Source organism: Diabrotica virgifera, chromosome 4 (genome assembly GCF_917563875.1).
Source record: "Diabrotica virgifera virgifera chromosome 4, PGI_DIABVI_V3a".
NCBI classification, from domain to species: Eukaryota; Metazoa; Arthropoda; class Insecta; order Coleoptera; family Chrysomelidae; genus Diabrotica; species Diabrotica virgifera.
In genome coordinates, this window is record NC_065446.1 from 240429897 (window position 1) to 240454565 (window position 24669).

At 34.0% G+C, this 24669-nt stretch overlaps 1 protein-coding gene across 7 annotated transcripts in view; it reads right to left on the bottom strand.

The window, feature by feature from the left end:
* LOC114327244 (DNA ligase 1-like) overlaps positions 1-24314 on the bottom strand; it is a 143351-nt gene extending 119037 nt beyond the window's left edge. For 3 of the 7 annotated variants that reach the window (XM_028275813.2, XM_028275804.2, XM_028275789.2), the window contains exon 1: positions 24056-24314. The gene's annotated coding sequence lies outside the window, so the exon portion shown is untranslated. Of the gene's footprint in view, positions 1-15201; positions 15240-18596; positions 18642-20279; positions 20325-21948; positions 21974-24055 lie in introns of those variants that run through there. The other 4 variants (XM_050648828.1, XM_050648827.1, XM_050648826.1 and 1 more) reach the window with 4 other exon arrangements.
* Positions 24315-24669: the final 355 nt, after the last annotated feature.

A 24669-nucleotide genomic window follows, 5' to 3' on the forward strand; every position in this document is an offset into this window, starting at 1 on the left:
TAAATTGTATGTCAAAAAATTCGTAAATTTCATTTTCATAGCACAACTGGTCTTAGAGCAATAAATAAATTGGCAGTTTGAAATAAAAATTTCAACACCCCGTATCTCCGAAACTAAGTATTTGCGGACATATGTTTAAAGAGCAAACTGGTATTATTTTTTCATGTAGAATTAGCCCTTAAAATTTTTCATACTTATTTACTAACACCCTGTATAACAATACTGGATAACGTTTACCCAACGACAACTATTCAAAAAACTCAAGTACTTACTGCTGTTCTTCGAACTGTCAATTTCCTGTGTTCTAATACATTTTCTGACATTCCATACTTTGTGAGTATTTATTTCGGTATTTTTCGATGACTTTTCGTACATTCTGTCCCTTGCTTCGATTTCCAGCTAACAATACCGATCTTAGACCAAGAGGCAGCGCTGAAAAATCTCTTTGAATTTACTAAAGCTAGATTTTTCACAGTTGATTACTGTGAGCGTGTAGAGAAACATACTGCAGTCGGTCAAGCGAAACGTAGAACAGGCGTTACTGAGAGGGTATCAAAGTTGCTTTCCTACGAAGGTAATTAAATCCATTTACTAAGGCTGAAAATCAGTACACACGTTCTAAATTAAATATAAATAAAAGTTATTATAGTCGGTCAGCTGTATGACGGGACAGAGCCGGTCGGTCGGCCCCAATAGTCGATTGAGGAAATGAATCATTTTGGCTCGCAATTTTTTCGTCTAGCATGGATTTACTTGAAATTTTCACAGAAGGTAGGGAATAGCCCAAGGATCATTTTCTATATCAAGCCGCTATCATACGCTAAAACCTTGGGGGTGGTTGCCACCCCATCTCGGGGGGTGGGAATTTTTTATTACATTTTAACCATGTAATTTGATGGAAAAAGTGATTGTAATAAGAAAATGTTTTTTGCATTTTTTTCGTAAAACTAATATTTTTCGAATGATGAACTAGCTGCTGGTATGAGCACATTGTGAAATGTTATGAAATAAGGAGTCTAATGCTCATAATCTTTTTGAAGGTTTTATTAACTACAGTTTGTGGGCGACCGGTTTCGGCGTTTAAAATTTGTACGCAATCGTCAGGCCCTTGAAGGGCCATCGAAAAATGAACAAAGCTAAAAAAAATTAAGCTGTGTCAAAATACAGTTGCCCTAGGTTAAGTTATAGGTGTTAGGTTTAACAATAGGTAATAGATAATTAATAAATAATAACCACACCGACACCTTCTGTGTTTTATTATTTATTAATTATCTATTACCTATTGTTAAACCTAACATCTATAACTTAACCTAGGGCAACTTTATTTTGACACAGCTTCATTTATTTTTAGCTTTGTTTAGTTTCTAAGGGCCTGATGATGGCGTACAAATTGTAAACGCCGAAACCGGTCGCCCACAAACTGTAGTTAATAAAACCTTCAAAAAGATTATGAGCATTAGACTCCTTATTTCATAACATTTAATATTTTTCGAATTACTCGCACTTGAAAATAACAGTTTTTCGACGAAAAAATCGACTTTTTAGAAAGTTTTTTGAGAATACTTCGAAAAATATTCTATATATTTTTGGCGATAAAAAATTTCTTCAAAAATAATTTTGTAGGATTTTTAAAGAGCTTTAAGACTGTGTAAATTAAATTCCGTAAGATCCCTTAGTTTTTAATTGGGGTGGGTTTAAAGGGCTCGAATAAGGGGGTGTTTGCTGGTAAATAGAGGTTTTAAACAGCTATATCTGGCTAACTATTCACTCTAATGAAAATATATACAGGGTAATTTTAATCATTAAAAAAGCTACAATTTAGTAGTTTATAATTTTTTTCGTATATTCAGTATTTTCGGAGATATTTTGAAGTAAAAATTTTTCTTTGAACTCCAATTTTTCCAAAATTAGGCATTTTAAATACATAGGTCAAACTCCTTGAGTGTATTGATAATATAAATATAAAAGGAATTACAGAAAGGTGAAGACCAATTTTGAATTAGGAAGGTAGTTAGGGGGTTGTTTTCACTGTTTTTTTTTTTTTTTCGTAGAGAAAAGCAGATACCGACATTTTTTTTATTATAAGCCGCTTAATTTGCTTTTAGAAACTTTTTATTATTTTTTTTTAAGGTCTAATTGTATACTTGAAAAAAATTATTTAAGCTTTCCCCGAAAAATGAAAATTTTTCCCATTATTTGACTTTGAACATTTCAAATTATGCATTTGACGAAAAAAGCTAACCTTTAACATGCCGTCTCTCGGTTTGTATTGGTCTTAAAGATATTATTGGAAAAGAGTTTGATTTGTGTTAGTAAATGATACAATTTTGATACCTACAGTTTTTTTGATTAAATGCATATTTTTCGAGGTATTCTCAAAAAACCCTCTAAAAAAGTCGATTTATTCGTCGAAAAACTGTTATTTTCAAGCGCGAATAACTGGAAAAATATTAGTTTTACGAAGAAAATGTAAAAACATTTTTTTCTTAGAATCACCGTTTTCATCGAATTACATGGTTAAAATGTAATAAAAAATTCCCACCCCCGAGATGGCGTGGCAACCACCCCCAAGGTTTTAGCGTATGATAGCGGTATGATATAGAAAATTATCCTTGGACTATTCCCTACTTTCTGTGAAAATTTCAAGTAAATCCATGCTGGACGAAAAAATTGCGAGCCCAAATGCTTCATTTCCTCAATCGACTATTGGGGCCGACCGACCGGCTCTGTCCCGTCATACAGCTGACCGACTATAATAACTTTTATTTATATTTAATTTAGAATGTGTGCACTGATTTTCATCCTTAGTAAATGGATTTAATTACCTTCGTAGGAAAGCAACTTTGATACCCTCTCAGTAACCCCTGTTCTACGTTTCGCTTGACCGACCGCAGTATGTTCCTCTACACACTCACAGTAATCAACTGTGAAAAATCTAGCTTTAGTAAATTCAAAGAGATTTTTCAGCGCTGCCTCTCCGTCTATCTTCTCGGCATCCTGTGTTACCCATCTATCCATTTCAGCCTTCATCTACTCTGTCTACCCATACCCAATGGGTGCACTGTTGTACCCGTACTACATGTCCTTCAACTACAGATGGTTTCGCCTGATTATAGTGGTTATGGTTATAGTGGATTCCACCAATCTTATGCTTGTAGATATTCTGGAGTTCAAAGTTATATCTATAGTCCGTCCGCTATAACTTTTCCTATGCGGTACGATTCATTTTCAATCAAAGTAAGTCAAAACATAAATTGAAACGAACGTCGATGTGTATATACATTTTGTATACTGTATACTATATACTACACACATCGGCGTACGTTTCACTTTCTGTTTTGACTTAATTTGATTGAAAATGAATCGTACCGCATGGAAGTTATAGCGGACGGACTATACATGTCCATATTCCGTTTTTACAAACTGCTCCGAATATCTGGAGGGTGAGGGTTCTAATAGAAAATACAAAACTGACATGACGATTTTAAAAAAGACTCGTAGAAAAAAGAAATGAGGCATACATATGACAAAAACTACAAGACACTTTTACCAAGAGGCAAAAGAAGTACAGTATATAACAAAACAGGAATATAGGAAATAGGAACGAAAAACTTGATAATGGCAAGAACATATTCTCAAAGAAGATCTCTCTCTTCTTTCACAGTAGTAATGATATAGTAATATCCTCAAATTATTAGAATTTGTAAGTTACCATTTTTTGGTGCTTATAGTATGGTAGGATATAGTATGATGCTTATTGGCAAGCTTATGGTATTTTTTAACACAACATATATTTTTAATAATAATTGATACCTATAATAACCACAAATATTGAGTAAACTATCCTGATTGACGTTATTAAAAGAATCTTGTGCAGCTTCCACCACTCCGATCCATCCAATGTACCAAAATCAATATTTGTGTAATTCGACTTCTATTTATAATCATTTTTTATTATTTTTTAACAAGGCCAGGGCACAGATAAATACATCGCGAAGCTTGCCAAAAAAAATGTATCAAAGCGAATTTTGAGTTTTTATTAGAGTGATAAATGTCGAATGCCATATTCAATGCTATATTGATTCTAATGACAAATTAAGTACACTTTTACTTATTTTTGATAAAAGTATTAGATATTAATAATACAGAAATGAAAATTATATGGTGGGTCTTCAAAAATATCTCATTATCATTTATAAGTTAGTGTTGATTAGAAAAAAAACGTAGTATGTATTTTAACAAAGAGTAAAAACAAAAAGCACATATGAACAATAAAAATAACTGTGACCCGGAAGAGAAAAACCAGTTTTGTTTCTTTAAGTTTTTTTACTGAGATTCGAATCAATTTATTCTAAGGCAACGGGGTTCAAGAAACCGTATGGATTCAAGTTCAAAACGCAAAAAAAAAGAAATTTCAGCCCCTCTCCTACCAAAAGAGAAGAATTATTCAGAAGATACTCAAAAGGCACGTAAACCACCACCAGTCATTGTAAACATATTGGAAAAATACGACACTACACCCTATCAGGTAAGTAAATATCAACAAACTAGTATGCTAGCAAGTGGAAATATAATAATTAATGTTAATGACAAAAATAGGTACAGAAATCTAACAAAGACACTAAATGGCACAGATCTTGAATGATACTCTTTTGAAGATAAACAAAATAGGCCGCTGAATTTGTTTGCAAGGAAACTGCATCCTACTTGTCAAGCTAAAGACGTGGGGGATGATCTACAAATTAAGGGATATAAAATACAAAACGTAACCCAATTACTAAAAAGTACGAAAAAAGTACATGAACTTATTTAAACTGTACACATGAAATGACCATACAAACTTTCAGAAAACCAAAATTGATTCGACAATGCAAACAATGTCAAGAGTACGAACATCCACAACCAGAAGAGAGATAAAATAAAGAAACTAAATGTGTGGTGCCCTCCCTGCTAATTATAGGGCTGGCACCACTGCTATAGGTCTTCATAAGTCACGGAAGAAACAGAAATCTAAAACCACACCACAAAATGAGGAAGTAGACATGGAAAATCCTTTACAAAAACCAATCAAGAGAGGTTAAAAAAATCCGAACATATGCCCAATAAATAAGAAAAAAATGGAAAAAATGGAAAGAAAAATCAGAATGTATGTATTATATGGACCTGTAGTTAATTTCCATTGAAGAGAGAATAGAGAGATATCGAAACCCCATTTAACATCGTTCTTTAATAAAAGATCCTTTATTTTGACATACATATACGCAAGCGCAGTATCAGGTCCTTTATTTTTGTCCTGTAGTAAAATACAGGCCGCCCGTATTTAAGGAAAAATAGAGGACAAAAATCTTTTAATAAAGGATCCTGTATTTTGACGTAACGTGTCAAAAATGTGACAAATTTGTCAAATTATGTGAAGAAACAAGAAAAGAAAGGCGTCTAACTTCACTTATATTTATATTTTTATCAACAAATAGAATTTTATAGGTTATTTTTATATTTACAAAAATATTTAAATGTGTCATTTGTCAAAATAAGAGATTCCTTAAAACTGCGTTTCCGATAACTCTAATTAGACATATCCTGTATTTGTTCTTTATTTAAAGATCCTGTAATAAAGGAACTTTTAACTTAGGGCTTAAATTGTGTGATATCTCTCTAATGCATAAATTGTGTGATCAAATGGTATATAATAGCTATGCAGACATTGGCGATGATAACGACGAAACCATCCACGTCTGCGAGTTCTGCGGATCCAAACAATTATCATGTGTTATAATCTTTATCTTACCCCAGAGACTTACACATTTAGTATAAGAGCTGTGAGACATTTTTGAGTAGGTATTTTAGGCAACCTGAAAATTTTTCAGGTGACTTTTCTATGATAGCCTAATACAAAAATGCCGGTCTGGCTGGAGGGTAGCGGTTATTTTCCCCAAAAATCCACCCCAAAGTTAAAAAAAGGGCAAAAATTGATATTACAAAAAATACCATTGACGTGACTTTAAAGTAAATTTAAATATTCAAATATAAAGAAAATAAACAGACCAGGCGATTTGAGGGCGATTTTAACTCTGCAAGATACTTGCATGGGCGTCCCAGGATTATTTTCAGGGGATGCATCTGAACTTCACAAGATTTCATCTGAATCTGTACATACTATTAACGAGTATAAAATATACAACTATACATGCATAGCTATGTACACTCCTTCCGGGCAGGGAGGTGCAATTGTTATTTTGACAGGGTATTTTTTAATATTAGTCGATCGGATAGCTCAGTGCGACTAGCGGCTGACCCGCACTTCACTTCGCCGTGAGGTACGAGAGTTCAAGCCCAGCCCAGGCCATCGGAAAACAAAAAGGCTAACGCGTCAGTATAAAATTCTAAATATGAATCTGGCGCTTAGACCTGAATATGCGGGCATCTGATCGACCTATGAGGGAGCAGTACGGCAAGGGATAAGGGCTTGCGGCTCGGTGATACTCCCCCATAGATCCCTACCGAAGGGCGTTGACGCTTAAGAACGGTGTATATATATTTTTTAATATTAAAAATAAATATTCTAAAAAAGACAGGTTTTTTTTGGTGAAATTTTCCAACTGCCATGTGATCAAACAAATTACGGGTGCATATAAATGAAAAGCGCTATAGGTAAGCACCAATGTGAGAAAGAGCGTATACCGATAGCTGTTTGCGTCCTCTGTTCTAACTGAGCGAGTCCGTTCGCTCGAGAAAAATCACGTGACCTAGCGATAACCATGTTGTTGTAACTTTTTCTTAATTAAAGGAAAATAATACGTACTATACAATACAGTGATGAGCAAGCTAATAACCGGCAAAATAGCTCAAAAGGTTGAAAACATAACACATTGCGAAACAAAAAGAGTTTCATCTCTTTTTGTTTCGAGATGTATTATGTTTTCCATCTTTTGAGCTGTTTTGCCGGTTATTAGCGCGCTCATCACTGTAGATTTTGCAAATATGATAGAAAAAAAAACAAATGTATTATTATAAATATATAGGTAGAAAAGTATTAAACTATAGACTAAATTAATTCTGTGTCTTGTACTTCTTCTTCAAACTCCTCATCTGAGCTTAAATATTCATTCTCTTTTTCTTTGTTAGACTCCCCTCAAGACTCAGATTCGTCTTCTACCTAATCTGTAAATAGTTATAATATGTATTTAGAGTTAATTAAAAGATTATTAGTGATTAATTAATTGAGTTGCTACGTATTCTTTCTTTTAAAACCAATACTTAATACTTTTCCTTATATAACCAATCACATCAGGTTTTTTATTTCTTAGTATATGACCAAAGTAGCTCATTTTTTTCCTTCATAGTGTTGAGTATTTCTTGTCTAATTTTCATCTTTCTTAATGTTTCCGCGTTTGTTACGTGTTGTGTACATTATTTTTTTACATTATTCGATAACACCACATCTCAACAATGGCAAGTCTTTCTTCAGATGCGCCCGTGGTTGTGCAGGCTTCGACTCCGTACAAAATGACAGAGAATACGTAGCAAATCAATTAATTAATCAGTAATTAATTTTTAATAAATTCTAAATGCATATTACAACTATCTACAGTTCATGTAGAAGAATAATCTGAGTCTCGAGGGGAGTCTGACGAAGAAGAAAAGAATGAATATTTAAGCTCAGATGAGGAGTTTGAAGAAGAAGTACAAGATTCGGACACAGAATTTATTTAGTTTATAGTTTTATAATTTTCTACCTATATATTTATAATAATAAATTTGTCATTTCCTATCATATTTGCAAAATCTATTGTATAGTACGTATTATTTTCCTTTAATTAAGGAAAAGTTACTTAAAAAACTATAATATATAACAATTACTCTAACGTTTCGAGGCACAACAACATGGGTATCACCAGGTCACGTGATTTTTCTCGAGCGAACGGACTCACTTCGCTAGAACAGAGGACGCAAACAGCTATCGGTATACGCTCTTTCTCACACTGCTGCTTACCTATAGCGCTTTTCATTTATATGAACCCGTAATTTGTTTGATCACATGGCAGTTGGAAAATTTCACCAAAAAGCTGCCTTTTTTAGAATATTTATTTTTAATATTAAAAAATACCCTGTCAAAATAACAATTGTACCTCCCTGTCCAGAAGGAATATACATAGCTATGCATGTATAGTTGTATATTTTATACATGTTAATAGTATGTACAGATTCAGATAAAATCTTCTGAAGTTAATATGCATCCCCTGAAAATAATCCTGGGACGCCCATGCAAGTATCTTGCAGAGCTAAAATCGCCCTCAAATCGCCTGGCTTGTTTATTTTCCTAATATTTGAATATTTGAATTTACTTTAAAGTCACGTCAATGATATTTTTTGTAATAACAATTTTTACCTTTTTTTTAACTTTGGGGGGGATTTTTGGGGAAAATAACCGCTACCCTCCAGCCAGACCGGCATTTTTGTATTAGGCTATTATGGAAGAGTCACCTGAAAAATTTTCAGCTTGCCTAAAATACCTACTCAAAAATGTCTCACAGCTCTTGGACCAATTAGGGTGGTGCGAAAAAAGTCAAGTTGATAATTACGTGTCGCTATAGTGCGGAAAAGTTGCGATTGGTAATTACAAGAAAAACAGAAAAAGAATTATTCAAATCGGACTTTATCTTCCGATCCCGCAACAGGCCTAAAGATTATGAAAAAAATGAAATTTTACCTTTTTTCCAAAAAATTTTATTTATTCTTCGTGTACGTTTTATTTATCGCTATATTAAAATTTATTTACAGTTTGCATGGTAGAGTAGTAGAAAAAATTGATTTACGCCTTTAACGAATATTTTCCGATCACGCAAGGTCAATCAAAATCTATAAAAATTTTAAATTTTTGATGATTTTGATAAATTAAAAACATTTAGTTCTTATTTTTCTGTTACATTGTGAAACTCTTCGCTTGTTTAGATATTGTATAACAATATTTAAACAACCCAGGACTCACAACGAGGGGGTGGTTGCTGTTCTAGCTCCACACGCACCCCTCTATCCAACCAACCAATGAGTGTGTGTTTTTTACATTATTTACATAAGTACATTTATTTTTTATCTGTTTGTATTCAGTTCTGAAACATAAACTTTGTATTGTGATTTCTTGGTAAAATCTGGCAGCATGGACCTTGATTTAAATGTTTTCCTGATGAATCCATCTGTTGATTGGGGCCCACATACATTAGCATTAGACGATGCTTCCGTGGGCAACTTTAGACAGCGCTCGTCAGCATGCATGTGGCAGGGATAGTTTTGTACATTCCAGTCTGGCATGTCTCTCGATGTAATGCAAGAAGTTATATCTTCATTTGAAACTCTTCGAGTAACTGGTAGAGAAGACAGTTTTGTAACATTCTAGTCTATTATTTCAGTGTAGTCCTGTGCTTGAAAATTTAAAGTGGGAGGGATGAAATTTCTAATACTTTTGCCCTTGGCTTTAGTCTGTCCGGCTTTTAACACTCTTCTTGGCCCTAGTTCTCTATAATGTGTTTCCTTGCTTCCTACTACTTGAAATTTTGAAGCACAGGACTAAACTAAAATAATAGACTGGAATGATGCAAAACTATCTTCTCCACCACTTCCTCGAAGAGTTTCAAATGAAGATATAACTCCCTGTATTACATCGGTCGACATGTCAGACTGGAATGTATGTACAAAATTATCCCTGCCACAAGCCAACTGATGAGCGGTGTCTAAAGTTGGCCACGGAAGCATCGTCTAATGCTAATATATGTGGGCCTCAATCAAGAGATGGATGCATCAAGACAACACTTAAATCAAGGTCCATGCTGCCAGATTATATCAAGAAATCACAATGCAAAGTTGGTGTTTGAGAGCTGGACACAAACAGATAAAAAAGAAATGTACATATGTACAGTGCCGGCAAAAAAATCTTTACATTGTCAAATAAATCACCAAATTTGAAGACAATTTGCATGCGTTCTGTCTGCGCTTGCAGGGGAGGGTAGGGGAGAGTGATAGCGTACTTGCGACGGCAATTATCTGTAGTTTACGGACCGTTTGGCTTATTTAGGGTATTCTGCGCGTTTGCACTGTAAACAGTTGGATTTGTGCGCGTAGTCAGTGTTAAACTTCGTCTCATTCACCGCATAAAGTTTGAGATCGTCAAATTCTAAATTGAACTGACCAATATGGGTCGAAAGAAACTCACAAAAGAGGAGAAGGTTCATGCTTTAACATTACTGGAGAAAGGAGACTCTGTAATTACCGTAGGACGTGATATTGCTACATCAAGAGGGGCTATTTATCAACTGAAACGCTCGGCTGCAACGTTTCAGTTGATAAATAGCCCCTCTTGATGTAGCAATATCACGTGCTACGGTAATTACAGAGTCTCCTTTCTCCAGTAATGTTAAAGCATGAACCTTCTCCTCTTTTGTGAGTTTCTTTCGACCCATATTTGTCAGTTCAATTTAGAGTTTGACGATCTCAAACTTTACGCGGTAAATTAGACGAAGTTTAACACCGGCTACCCGCACAAAGCCAAATGTTTACAGTGCAAACGCGCAGAATACCCTAAATAAGCCAAGTGGTCCGTAAACTACAGATAATTGCCGTCGCAAGTACGCTATCCTCCCTCCCCTACCCTCCCACCAAGCGCAGACAGAACGCATGCAAATTGTCTTCAAATTTGGTGATTTATTTGAAAATTTAAAGATTTCTTTTGCCGGCACTGTAAATAATGTAAAAAACACACACTCATTGGTTGATTGGAGACAAGGGTGCTTGTGGAGCTAGAAGTGCAACCACCCCCTCGTTTTGAGATCTGGGTTGTTTAAATATTGTCATACAATATATAAACAAGCGAAGAGCTTCACAATGTAACAAAAAAATGAGATAACTAAATGTTTTTTAATTTTTCAAAATCATCAAAAATTTCAATTTTTTATAGATTTTGATTGACCTTGCGGGATCGGAAAATATCCATTAAATGCATAAAACAATTTTTCGTACTTCCGGGCCTAAAGTGACAACTTCACTCCCTTGTGACAGGTACTAAAGTGTCACATTTAATCCCTCCGGGATTAAATATTGACGAAACTCCCGGACTGATTAAATCACAAACAAACGAATTTAAGGGATATTTTATTGAAAAATATAATTAATTAGAATGGTAATTAACGTTAATATTCAAATTAATATTGTGACAGTTCGTCATATTGACCAGTCTTTCCTGGGTTAATGCAGCAGGTAACTGACGAGTAACAGATAGGTCCTTTTCATATTGAACTGGTGTTTGTTTCGAAGATCCTGCGGAAACAGGAAGCGAGAATGAGGACTGTGGCATAACTATAGTGGACGAATCGGCGACTTGACCAAATATTTTATCTGAAATTTTTTGTTTATTTTTAATAGACGATTCAATATATCCCTCGGCCACGTTGGAGGATTTCCATCCTCCATGTCTCTTCAGCACGTCTATTGTTGCTCCCGAATCAGCTAACAAAGACGCAGATGTGCGTCTAAAACAATGTCCCGTATAAGACGTCGCATTTTCTAATTTCAAGAAAGCTGCTATTTGCCGTGGAATTGTACCAAACATGTTTTTTCCTACTACTCGCGTAGTACATTCTTTGTTGATGTATTGAACAAAAAATTTTGAATGAGTTGTCCCTGTCTTTCGCAATGCCACATATTTCCGAAATATCGCCACAAAACTGATGGCACTGTTTTCTGAATTTTTGATCACAAAATTTCGGTCAATTTTATTTTTGGTGTTTCTAATCGCAATTAGGAAGGAATCGCCCAAATCTCTCACATCGTCGATTTCTAAATCAACCAACTCTTTTCCACGACAAGCTCCCGCAACGCCCAAAATAAGTGCAACCTACAAAAAAATTGATTTCTTAAAATTTCTGAATATAAACAAATTTCCAAATTTACCTTAAGCATTAAATATTTATCATCCGGAGCCTCCCGTAAGAACTGATCTACCTGCTCAGACGTGAGAATTCTTGACTTCTTTGGCTTAAATCCCTCATTTCTTCTCTTCAAAAAAGCTAATAATTTTGGAAATTTACTTATATCAATATCTTCTCTAATGTTAATAACCGATTTCAGCATTGAGTAATGTGCCCAGAGAGTTGAGGCACAAACCGCTTTTGATTTATCATCGAAGTAGACTAACAGCGCATTTTCAGTAGGTTGTCTCACATTTTTTAAGCGGCACCACTTTTTAAAAGCATCGTACTGCTGCTCGTATAGTTTTCTAGATTTCGGTGGTAACAATTCTTCACCTACTTCGGCTGCTCTTTTATCAATATCAGATACACCTTCTTCACTCATGATACCAATAATTATCAATAACAATGTTTCTTTACAATGACACTAGTAATGACAATGTTTCTAAATTATAACTGTCACAACGCAATGTTACTATGGTAACTTATTTTAAAGACAGTTTATTAAATGAGTTGAAGAGAGAAAAAACTGATTGAAATTATTGAAATAATTAATAAAATCATACCGGAAGTACGAAAAGTATCGTATATACCTTGCGACTGAAGTACATTTAATCCTTCAGGTAAATTATGGCCCTCCCTGCGGTCGGGCCATAAACTTTACCTTCAGGATTAAATGTACTACTTCAGTCCCGCGGTATATAATGTACTATTTTTAGTACTCAACCGTGCAAAGTGTAAATAAATGCTACTATAGCGATAAATAAAACGTACTCGAAGGGTAAATAAAAATTTTTGAAAAAAAGGTAAAATTTCATTTTTTTCATAATTTTAGGTCAGTTGCAGGATCGGAAGATAAAGTCCGATTTGAATAATTCTTTTTTGTTTTTCTTGTAATTACCAGTTGCAACTTTTCCGCACTATAGCGATACGGAATTATCAACTTGACTTTTTTCGCACCACCCTATTACACATATTACCAGCATTATGGGCAAGACACAGCAAAAATCATTTTTCATTTTAATATATTTTTTTCGAAAATTAATAAGTATGGTTCCTACTTCTTGATGTGCCTTTCCGTGACGAATGGTGGCGATGATCATGGATGGCAATCTTTATCTTAGCTGCAGGAGCGAGGAAACGTTGCAGAGATGTTGTGTTAAACCAGGTTTAAAGGTTCTTTAACCAGGATGTTCTTCTTCTTCCTGGACCCCACTTTCCAAATATTTTTCTTTTGCAGGATGGCTTGTAAGAGGGCATATCCGGATAATGTGTCTGAAGTATTGTATCGTTCGAGGTTTAATGGTGGTCAGTACCTCTCACTTCTTCTCCTGAAGACCTCGTCATTTGTGACTCGATCAGTCCACTGGATCTTAAGTATTCTCCGATATAGCCACATCTCAAATGCTTCCAATCTTCTGCACATATATTCGTTCAAGGTCCACAATTTAACACCATAAAAATAAACAGAGAAGACGTAATATCGCAGTATTCTTACTTCTACACCAAGAGAGATTGTGGCTCTCAGTGGCGCACAGAGCATGGTTCCGCGGGTTCCGTGGAACCAGGGCCCGGTTCCCCGCCCGCTAACGCGCGTTTTGCTTCTTTTGTTTTTAATCTGATGGGGATATTTTGAACTACACAAGTACACACTAGGAAATGTAACTACTTAATCTATTTTCGTTTTGGTGTAGGTACTTGAATGTACCTATCCATCAAAAAATTTGAAAACAAAATTTATTAAGAAATAATATTCGAAATATTCGAAAATTCTGATTCTGAAATATTCTTATTTTTTGTTGAAAAATGAACATATTCATTCACAAATAGCTCAAAACTATTGAGTTAGTGAATCAAAAACTATAGAATTAAAGTTACTTAGAATTAGTCAGTTTATCCAATTCCGGACTTATCTTGAACGTATGTTTTTCACCCCTAAGAAGGGGTGAAACTCACCCCCTGGACAAAAGCACACATCGGCACAATAGGTATCACTTTTTTTTTGTTTGACATGTTAGCTATGCGTATAATGTGTATGCCTTTCATGTCAACCCAAACGGTACTTATATGTACCTATTCATCAAAAAATTTGAAAACAAAATTTATTAAGAAACAATATTTGAAATATTCGAAAACGTGTTTTTTTTTGTTTAAAAATGAATATTTTCATTCACAAATAACTCGAAAAGTATTGACTTAGTGAAAAAACTCTATAGAACTAAAGTTGCTTAGAATTAGGCAGTTTATCCAATTCTGGACTTATCTTGAACGTAGGTTTTTCACCCCCAAGAAGGGGTGAAAGTTACCCCCAAGACAAAAGCACACATCGGCACAATAGGTATCACTTTTTTTTGTTTGACATGTTAGCTATGTGTATATTGTGTATGCCTTTCATGTCAATTCAAGCGGTTCTTTAAAATGTGGAGCAAAAACTGTGAATAAATGAACTATAAATTAGCTTGAGTCTTTATAAAAAATTTATAAGAGGATGAAGCTCTGATGATGGCACGTTATGTGTTGAAATTACTTAGCTGATAATAAAACATTTTTTACACACTATCAATTTTTTTGAGAACATACACTCGTTTGCCGGTTTAACCTACTTAGAAGTGTGTACAAGTCTTACAGTCTTTCCAATCCAATTTATAAAAAACATATGATTATATTTTTGACATATATTACGATGATTTATTATTAATGTTTGTTAAAAACTTTTGATATGCAATGTGTGTTTTTATAGGGCGGGCGGGCCCGCATCCCCACTGGAACCAGGGCACGCTGATCTATCGGTACGCCACTGGTGGCTCTTAAAGAAGACTCCTATCCAGTTGAAGGTGGATCTAGCTTTTCTGATGCCCCCTCTTATCTCCTGATTGTTGGTTATAAATTTCCTAATGTCACCAAATACTCGAAGAGTAATTTTTGACTTTATTAATTTTCAAACTAAAGTGTCCCATCTTATCATTCTCTCGTTTCACTGGCATATTCCGAGAATATCATGGCTTGATATATTTCCATTGCACATCACTAGTATGTAAATTCATAGAATAGAACCCTTGAAGTTTATCGCATATATTTACTATCACCCTGTATAATAAATGCAAACCATAAGATCATGATTACAAAATAAAGAATGCTATCAGATAGTGCTAGCTTATTTTCAGATAGAACAAGGCGCGTGAAAGTCAGAGCTCATGACATTATACAATAATGTAAAGAATTTCTTATTCTTTATAACTCTCACCTTTAGTAACTGAATATCCTTTATCTATTAAGTCGTAAATATCACAATATCTTTCTCACAAAACTAGAAAGCACTCACTACCGAAAGAACAATAGTTGAAATGGTCGAAAAGTTGAAAAACTCTTTTCTATTCGTAAAGTTCACAACTGATGGATATTTTCGCCATTCCTGATTTTTAGTGCGGCTCTCTAGTGCAAAATATTTAGACTCGTTAATACAGCAAACAGTACCACATACTACCCAAACATTCCAAATGAAACTTGGTAGTATCAACAAGACTGAGCTACTTTTTTCAACGAAATATTTCCAAATCAATCTATTGGGAGTAGAGACTTTATAGAATGGCCAGGTGGGTCACCAGACCTTACCCCGCTGGATTTTTTTGTGAGAAAATATATGTCACCATACAATAATATCGACGAACTGAAGGAAAGAATTCGTACAGAAATTCATGCCATTCGACCTGAAATGTAATATTTACTAACACACTAATACCCTATATAATAAATACAAACCATAGAATCATAAATACAAACTATTGAATGCTATCAGATAGTGCTAGCTGATTTTCAGATAGAACAAGGCACGTGAAATTAAGAGCTCATAGCATTATACAATATCGTAAAGAATTTCGTATTTTTTATGAGTCTCACCTTTAGTAACTAAATATCTTTTATCTATTAAGTCGTAAATATCGCAATCTCTTTTTCACAAAACTACAAAGCACTAAGTAACAAAAGAACAATAGTCACAATCGTTGAAAAGTTGAAAAAACTCTTTTTTATTCGTAACGTCAAAATGTGTGGATATTTTCGTGATTCCTGATTTTTAGTGCGGCTCTCTAGTGCAAAATGTATAGACTAGTTAATACAGCAAATAGTACCAGATGAATAGTACCAAATGAAGCTTTGTAGTATCAATAAGACGGAGCTACTTATTTCAACGAAATATTTCCAAATCAGTCGATTGTCAGTACAGACTTTATAGAATGGCCAGCTAAGTCACCAGACCTTACACCGCTGAATTTTGTTTGTAAAATATATATGCTACCATACAATAATATCGACGAACTGAAGGAAAGAATTCGTACTGAAATTCATGTCATTCAACCTGAAATGTGTTATTTACTAACACCCTATGTATTATATTAACACCCTATAGTATATAATAAATACAAAAAATAGAATCAAAGATACAAACTCATAGATAGATATTGAATGCTATCAGATAGTGGCTAGCTGATTTTCAGATAGAACAGGCGCGTGAAAGTCAGAGCTCATAGCATTATACAATAATGTAAAGAACGTCTTATTTTTTGTGTCTCACCGTTAGTAACTGAATATCCTTTATCTATTAAGTCGTAATATCACAATATTTTTCTCACAAAACTATAAAGCACTCACTACCGAAAGAACAACAGTCGCAATCGTCGAAAAATCATCAAAAACTTTTTTCTTATTCGTAACGTTCAGAATTGTTGGATATTTTCGAGATTGCTGATTTTTAGTGCGCTCTCTAATGCAAAATATTTAGGCTCGTTTATACAGCAAATAGTACCAGATACTACCCGAACATCCCAAATGAAGCTTTGTAGTATCAACAAGACTGAGCTTCTTATTTCAACGAAATATTTCCAAATCAGTCGATTGTTAGTAGAGACTTTATAGAATGGCCAGCTAAGTCACCAGACCTTACACCGCTGGATTTTGTTTGTAAAATATATATGCTACCATATGCTATCATAGAAAAATTAAATTATTCTGGCGTCAAACAGCGACAGCTTGCATAAATGGAAAATCAACAGAAATATGCAAAATACAAAGAGGTGTCAGACAGGGTTGTATACTGTCACCACTGTTGTTCAATTTGTATTCAGATAGAATATTTAAGGAAGCGCTGCATAATTTGGAATGGGGTGTGAAGGTTAATGGAATTCTGATAAATACAATCAGATATGCAGACGATACAGTTATTTTAAGTGATGATATGAATGGATTACAACACCTTTTAAATGCCATTGACACAGTGGGAAGAGAGTTTGGCCTAAATATAAACTGTTCAAAAACAAAATACATGGTATTTAGCCGTTTGGCCCATCAAGATTCACGTTTATATGTTGATGGTCATATAATTCAAAGAGTACCCAGTTTTAAATATCTTGGTTGCCATATTACTGAACAACTAGATCCAGATAAAGAGATAAAATGTAGAATCGAGATAGCCCGCACGACATTTTTAAAAATGAGGTCATTCTTCTGTAATGATACCTTGGAACTTCAACTTCGAAAGCGCATGATTAAATGCTACATTTGGTCAGTCCTCTTGTATGGTGTCGAAGCATGGACATTAAAAATATCCACCATTAACCGTTTGGAGGCCTTTAAAATGTGGCTGCACAGACGTATTCTGAAAATACCATGGACGGCTATGCTGACAAATGTGGCAGTCCTTAAGAGAGCAAATGCTACCCGCGAGCTGCTTGATAACATCAAATATAGAAAGATGGCCTATTTTGGACACGTACAAGGGGAGACCGGTATAATATTCTTCAACTTATTATGATGGGTAAAATCGAAGGACGCAGAGGAATTGGTAGAAAGCAGGCCTCTTGGTTGAAGAATATCCGGGAGTGGACAGGAATAAAGAAAGCAGAACACCTATTTAGAATAGCTCGAGACAGAGACAGTTTCGCCATGTTAATCGCCAACGTCAAGGGGACTTGATAGGGCACGTTAAGAAGAAGAATATGCTACCATACCCATACAATAATATCGACGAACTGAAGGAAAGAATTCGTATAGAAATTCATGCCATTCGACCTGAAATTTATTATTTAATAACACTCTATATAAATACAAACCATAAAATCATAAATACAAAATTAAGAATGCTATCAGATAGTGCTAGCTCATTTTCAGATAGAACAAGACGCGTGAAAATCAGAGATCACAACATTATACAATAATGTAAAAAATTGTAGTATAAACAACACGGAGCTACTTATTTTAATAAAAATATTTCTAAATAAATTGATTGGGAGTAGAGGATTTACAGAATGACCAACTAGATCACCATACCTTACCCCGCTGGATTTTTTTGTGAGAAAATATATGCCACCTTACAATAATATCGACGAACTGAAGGACAGAATTCGTACTGAAATTCATGTCATTCAACCTGAAATGTGTTATTTACTAACACCCCATATATATTATATTAACACCTTATAGTATATAATAAATACAAACCATAGAATCAAAGATACAAACTCATAGATAGATATTGAATGCTATCAGATAGTGGCTAGCTGATTTTCAGATAGAACAGGCGCGTGAAAGTCAGAGCTCATAGCATTATACAATAATGTAAAGAATGTCTTATTTTTTGTGTCTCACCTTTAGTAACTGAATATCCTTTATCTATTAAGTCGTAATATCACAATATTTTTCTCACAAAACTACAAAGCACTCACTACCGAAAGAACAACAGTCGCAATCGTCGAAGAATCATCAAAAACTTTTTTCTTATTCGTAACTTTCAGAATTCTTGGATATTTTCGAGATTGCTGATTTTTAGTGCGCTCTCTAATGCAAAATATTTAGGCTCGTTTATACAGCAAATAGTACCAGATACTACCCGAACATCCCAAATGACGCTTTGTAGTATCAACAAGACTGAGCTTCTTATTTTAACGAAATATTTCCAAATCAATCGATTGGAAGTAGAGGCTTTAAAGAATAGCCAGCTAGGTCACCAGACCTTACCCCGCTGGATTTTTTTGTGAGAAAATATATGCCACCATACAATAATATCGACGAACTGAAGGAAATAATTCGTACAGAAATTCATGCCATTCGACCTGAAATGTATTATTTACTAACACCCTATATAATAAATACAAACCATAGAATCATAAATACAAACTATTGAATGCTATCAGATAGTGCTAGCTGATTTTCAGATAGAACAAGGCACGTGAAATTAAGAGCTCATAGCATTATACAATATCGTAAAGAATTTCGTATTTTTTATGAGTCTCACCTTTAGTAACTAAATATCCTTTATCTATTAAGTCGTAAATATCGCAATCTCTTTCTCACAAAACTACAAAGCACTAAGTAACGAAAGAACAATAGTCACAATCGTTGAAAAGTTGAAAAAACTCTTTTTTATTCGTAACGTCAAAATGTGTGGATATTTTCGCGATTCCTGATTTTTAGTGCGGCTCTCTAGTGCAAAATGTATAGACTAGTTAATACAGCAAATAGTACCAGATACTACCCGAACATCCCAAATGAAGCTTTGTAGTATCAACAAGACGGAGCTACTTATTTCAACGAAATATTTCCAAATCAGTCGATTGTTAGTACAGACTTTATAGAATGGCCAGCTAAGTCACCAAATCTTACACCGCTGAATTTTGTTTGTAAAATATATATGCTACCATACAATAATATCGACGAACTGAAGGAAAGAATTCGTATAGAAATTCATGCCATTCGACCTGAAATTTATTATTTAGTAACACTCTATATAAATACAAACCATAAAATCATAAATACAAAATTAAGAATGCTATCAGATAGTGCTAGCTCATTTTCAGATAGAACAAGGCGCGTGAAAGTCAGAGCTCACAACATTATACAATAATGTAAAAAATTGTAGTATAAACAACACGGAGCTACTTATTTTAATAAAAATATTTCTAAATAAATTGATTGGGAGTAAAGGATTTACAGAATGACCAACTAGGTCACCAGACCTTACCCCGCTGGATTTTTTTGTGAGAAAATATATGCCACCTTACAATAATATCGACGAACTGAAGGACAGAATTCGTACTGAAATTCATGTCATTCAACCTGAAATGTGTTATTTACTAACACCCTATATATTATATTAACACCCTATAGTATATAATAAATACAAACCATAGAATCAAAGATACAAACTCATAGATAGATATTGAATGCTATCAGATAGTGGCTAGCTGATTTTCAGATAGAACAGGCGCGTGAAAGTCAGAGCTCATAGCATTATACAATAATGTAAAGAATGTCTTATTTTTTGTGTCTCACCTTTAGTAACTGAATATCCTTTATCTATTAAGTCGTAATATCACAATATTTTTCTCACAAAACTACAAAGCACTCACTACCGAAAGAACAACAGTCGCAATCGTCGAAAAATCATCAAAAACTTTTTTCTTATTCGTAACGTTCAGAATTCTTGGATATTTTCGAGATTGCTGATTTTTAGTGCGCTCTCTAATGCAAAATATTTAGGCTCGTTTATACAGCAAATAGTACCAGATACTACCCGAACATCCCAAATGAAGCTTTGTAGTATCAACAAGACTGAGCTTCTTATTTCAACGAAATATTTCCAAATCAATCGATTGGAAGTAGAGGCTTTAAAGAATAGCCAGCTAGGTCACCAGACCTTACCCCGCTGGATTTTTTTGTGAGAAAATATATGCCACCATACAATAATATCGACGAACTGAAGGAAAGAATTCGTACAGGAATTCATGCCATTCGACCTGAAATGTATTATTTACTAACACCCTATATAATAAATACAAACCATAGAATCATAAATAGAAACTATTGAATGCTATCAGATAGTGCTAGCTGATTTTCAGATAGAACAAGGCACGTGAAATTAAGAGCTCATAGCATTATACAATATCGTAAAGAATTTCGTATTTTCGAATGAGTCTCACCTTTAGTAACTAAATATCCTTTATCTATTAAGTCGTAAATATCGCAATCTCTTTCTCACAAAACTACAAAGCACTAAGTAACGAAAGAACAATAGTCACAATCGTTGAAAAGTTGAAAAAACTCTTTTTTATTCGTAACGTCAAAATGTGTGGATATTTTCGCGATTCCTGATTTTTAGTGCGGCTCTCTAGTGCAAAATGTATAGACTAGTTAATACAGCAAATAGTACCAGATACTACCCGAACATCCCAAATGAATCTTTGCAGTATCAACAAGACGGAGCTACTTATTTCAACGAAATATTTCCAAATCAGTCGATTGTTAGTAGAGACTTTATAGAATGGCCAGTTAAGTCATCAGACCTTACACCGCTGGATTTTGTTTGTAAAATATATATGCTACCATATAATAATATCGACGAACTGAAGGAAAGAATTCGTATAGAAATTCATACCATTCGACCTGAAATTTATTATTTAGTAACACTCTATATAAATACAAACCATAAAATCATAAATACAAAATTAAGAATGCTATCAGATAGTGCTAGCTTATTTTCAGATAGAACAAGGCGCGTGAAAGTCAGAGCTCACAACATTATACAATAATGTAAAAAATTGTAGTATAAACAACACGGAGCTACTTATTTTAATAAAAATATTTCTAAATAAATTGATTGGGAGTAGAGGATTTACAGAATGGCCAACTAGGTCACCAGACCTTACCCCGCTGGATTTTTTTGTGAGAAAATATATGCCACCATACAATAATATCGACGAACTGAAATTCATGTCATTCAACCTAAAAAGTATTATTTACTAACACCCTATATATTATATATATAACACCCTATAGTATATAATAAATACAAACCATAGAATCAAAGATACAAACTCATAGATAGATATTGAATGCTATCAGATAGTGCTAGCTGTTTTTCAGATAGAACAGGCGCGTGAAAGTCAGAGCTCATAGCATTATACAATAAGGTAAAGAATGTCTTATTTTTTGTGAGTCTCACCTTTAGTAACTGAATATGCTTTATCTGTTAAGTCGTAATATCACAATATTTTTCTAACAAAACTACAAATAGTATGATATAATTGATCAAAATCATGCCATAACCCAGACATCCAAAGTGAAAGTTATTCTCCAACACCAAATTGTTCTATGTATGGTCCACATAATGTTCAGAAAAAAGTCACACCATTTTGAGCGTCGGGTTTGGGGGGTAGAGGGGGAGAAATCGGTAAATTCGAAATTTTTTTAGGTTTTTCGTCAATATTTCTAATACTATGCGATTTAGCATGAACAACCTTCTATACAAAAATGTTCTACATTAAATTTGCAATAAAAAGGTCCATGCATAATCCTTCTAAAATGAACGGTTCCAAAGTTACGGAGGTAATATATTATAATTGGTCCAAAAAAGGCCTAACCCAGACATCTAAAGTAAAAGTTTTCCTCCAACGCCAAATTGTTCTGTATGGTCCACCTATTGTTTAGTAAAAAGTTACACCATTTTGAGCGTCCGGTTTGGGGGGAGATGGGGGAGAAGTCGGTAAATTAGTAGTTTTTTTTTACGTTTTTCGTCAATATTTCTAAAACTATGCTTTAGCGTAAACAATGGTCTATATACAAATGTTCTACATAAAATTTAAAACAAAAAAGGTCGTATACATAATTGTTATAGAATCAACGGTTCCAGATTTACGGAGGGTGAAAAGTGGAGGTTTTCGATACTTTTTATATTATCTGGGCAATTGATGATGATTTTTGGTGGTGAGGTTGACGTTTCTTCAAGAGCTTATCACTAGCATATCATCGGCCACTGAAATAGTAAATTTTATTTAAAAAATACAATCCTGTTAAAGAAAATTTCTATAAATTGCCCAAAGAATATAAAAAGTATCGAAAACATCCACTTTTTACCCTCCGTAACTCTGGAACCGTTGATTTAATAACAATTATGTATTGGAACTTTTTTGTTTTAAATTTCACGAAGAACATTTTTGTATAGAACATTGTTTACGCTAAAGCATAGTTTTAGAAATATTGACGAAAAACTAAAAAAACCCCCGACTTACCGACTTTTCCCCCATCTCCCCCCCCCCCCAAACCGGACGCTCAAAATGGTGTAACTTTTTACTGAACAATAGGTGGACCATGTAGAACAATTTGGCGTTGGAGGAAAACTTTTACTTTAGATGTCTGTGTTAGTCCTTTTTTTGGACCAATTATACTATACTACCTCCGTAACTTTTGAACCGTTCATTTTAGAAGGATTATGTAGAGGACCTTTTTTATTTCAAATTTAATGTAGAACATTTTTGTATAGAAGGTTGTTCATGTTAAACCGCATAGTTTTAGAAATATTGACGAAAAACCTAAAAAACTACGAATTTACCGATTTCTCCCCCCTCTCCCCTCCAAACCCAACGCTCAAAATGGTGTGACTTTTTTCTGAACATTATGTGGACCATATAGAACAATTTGGTGTTGGAGGATAACTTTCACTTTGGATGTCTGGGTTTGGGTCTAGTTATACCATACTAAAAGCACTCACTACCGCAAGAACAACAGTCGCAATCGTCAAAAAATCGTCAAAAACTTTTTTTTTATTCGTAACATTCAGAATTCTTGGATATTTTCGAGATTGCTGATTTTTAGTGCACTCTCTAATGCAAAATATTTAGGCTCGTTTATACAGCAAATAGTACCAGATACTACCCGAACATCCCAAATGAAGCTTTGTAGTATCAACAAGACTGAGCTTCTTATTTCAACGAAATATTTCCAAATCAATCGATTGGAAGTAGAAGCTTTAAAGAATAGCCAGCTAGGTCGCCAGACCTTACCCCGCTTAATTTTTTTGTGAGAAAAGTATATGCCACCATACAATAATATCGACGAACTAGAGGAAAGAATTCCTGCTGAAATTCATACCATTCGACTTAAAATTTATTATTTACTAACACCCTATATAATAAATAATACAAATCATAAAATCATAAATACAAAATAAAGAATGCTATCAGATAGTGCTAGCTCATTTTCAGATAGAACAAGGCGCGTGAAAGACAGTTATACAATAATATAAATAATTTCTTATTTTTTATGACTCCTACCTTTAGTAACTGAATATCCTTTATCTATTAAGTACCTAGTAAATATCACAATATCTTTCTCACAAAACTACAGAGCACTCACTACCGAAAAAACAATGGTCGAAAATTCGTCAAAAAAAACTCTTTTTTATTCGTAACGTTCAGAATGTGTGGATATTTTCGCGATTCCTGATTTTCAGTGCGGCAGACATTTTCAGAGTGCCGGTCCGAAATAGCTGTAACTATTTTTGTAAAGTGTGACGCGTTTTTCTCACTAGCATACTCTCAGTAACTGATTTCAAATATTTCATTTCGTCTCCGGACTTTTCTTCAATATTAGATCGAATAGATTTATTTTTCGGTTTTATTTTTAAAACAAAAACCCAAACAAGTTTTTACCAAAATATTTCTACGAGGATTTTAGCCTAATAAAATAAAAAAGTCAATATGTAAATTCGTACAGGTTAAACAAATTTTATATCAAAGTTTAGGTGGGTACAAAAGATATTTTCAAGAAAGTATCCAAATCATACAAGGGGATCATTGTTTAAATAATTAAAAAGGGGTCATTTTTGCAAAAAAAATACTTTTTTAACTGCTGAGGTCATTCAATTACTAATGAAGGTCTATAGGAT